General features: G+C 33.7%; 1 pseudogene; it reads left to right on the top strand.

Moving 5' to 3' along the window:
- Positions 1-471: 471 nt before the first annotated feature.
- LOC106770506 overlaps positions 472-2,056 on the top strand; it is a 2,329-nt pseudogene continuing 744 nt past the window's right edge.

Below are 2,056 nucleotides of genomic sequence, written 5' to 3'. Positions count from 1 at the left end.
TCGCGTTTGCAAGCCCTAATATCTTCCCTTTGCACTTTCGAGGTTTTCTTCTTCTATCTCATTTGTGTTCATCACTCTTATTCAATCATGCATTCATCACCCTCATTCTTCCCCAATCCCTAAATCCTCACATCCTTCGTTCATCATTTATAGTGACCAAGCTATCAGAGTAGAGTTCGCCGGTCTCCGTCAAGTTTGTCGGTACGTTGTCAAGTTTGCAATTATCTTATGGGATTCTAGCTTCACTTGGGCTGTGGTAAAAGGAGGCCAATATCTTATTCCTAGGTCTCGATAACGCTGGCAAAACCACCCTACTCCACATGTTCAAAGACGAGGTTCCTCTTCAATTTCATTTCTTTTCCCTTTTTCATTCTAATTGTTTCCGATGTGTAGTATTGTTGACTGTTAGTGAACTTTGAACAAGAATGAAATGGTCATCTAATATGCTTGATGCGCTTTTTGCAGGGAAGATATCTCAGCCCTATAATTGATAAGCTGTGGAAGAAGTTCTTTGAAAAGCAGTTTGGCACAAATTCCACTAATGAAGTGGTTAAGAGGATGAAGGAAAAGAAAGTTTCATTTACATGGATTCAGTTGTACGAGGTAACATTTTTAAATTTGCTTTGTTGTTTTGTTTTCAGGCTTGGATAGTTTAAATGAAAGATATGCTGTTTGTTTTCAGACTTGGATAGTTTAAATGAAATATATATATATATATATATATATATATATATATATATATATATATATATATATATTGTTAGAAGTCCTATATCGACTAGAGATAAGGCCAATTTAGTGTGTATAAGGGGGTGCAAACCTTACCTTACGAACCGGTTTTGTGGGGTTGAGTTAGGCTTAAAGTCCACTTCTAACATGGTATCAAAGCCAGGTTAGAGCCTATCCTAGCGATATCTGTTGTTGTTGGGCATGCTATTTCACCCGCTATCGGACCACCCATTAAATGTCTAATCCCACGTGGGGTTGAGCTAGACTTAAAGTCTACTTCTAACATATATATATATATATATATATATATATATATATATATATATATATATATATATATATATATAACTTGTATTTATTCACTATCCTGACCAAAGAAAAATGCTAAGGTTAATATCCTATTAGGTATTAAGAATTAAATGCTAGAATTAAGCGTATGTATAGTTAGTGATATTAGCTATTACTCACTCAGGTGATTAGTTCTGTTTGACTCAATTCTGTGAATTATTCAATTCTATGCACATGCAAAAGGAAAGGAAATGGCTCAGGTTGAGAATGAAGCACTTGATCGAATCAAGCAACTCTACAAAAAATAAGATGCAAGTATGATCCTATTCCCTGTTTTAAAAAAATACTAGTAGATTTGTTAATTACTGATTTGATACGATTAGCCTTGCATTTTACACCAGGAGCAATGTAGCAGTTCTTGAATAGTTATATTTTTTGTGACATGTTTGGTTTGAAGTAGTAGTAACCACCAAGTATTGGATCTGTGCAGGAAAACAGAGTAGGCAAGTAAGATCATGCACTAAAGTTCCACCTTCAAGTAAAAGAAGATTTTGTGGAGGTAACCCTTAAATTTATTAAATCTTTGTCTCATTAGTTCACTCCAACTGTTGCACTTTTGTCAAGTACATTTTAAATTTGATCAAGTTTTAGCTTTTATTTATTATTTCGTGTTTTTGATGATCTGTTATAGATAATGGACCTGGATATTGTTGGTATCGGAGGGGTATGGTTCGAAGAGTATAACGCAGCGGAATTAAAACTTAGAGTAGGGTATAAGCGTGTTCAGTCACTTTTAACAAACAAATTGGTCCTTTTTCGCAAATCAATTTTCTTTAAGAAAATTTATCAAACACTTAATATGTGTAAAATGAAATGAGTGTAGGGAATAGAAAAATCACACAAGTATTTTTATACTGGTTCGATTCAACAGAATCTANGTCCAGTCGTTAATCACTGTAAAAAGTGATTAACAGTTCCACTAAAAACAATCTCACAGATTTACAATAAGTGAACAAAATATAAAAGAACCTTCCTTCGA

This window comes from Vigna radiata, chromosome 8, assembly GCF_000741045.1.
Source record: "Vigna radiata var. radiata cultivar VC1973A chromosome 8, Vradiata_ver6, whole genome shotgun sequence".
NCBI lineage: Eukaryota > Viridiplantae > Streptophyta > Magnoliopsida > Fabales > Fabaceae > Vigna > Vigna radiata.
The sequence above is the reverse complement of the archived record's forward strand: the minus strand, read 5'-3'. Positions and strand labels throughout refer to the sequence as shown.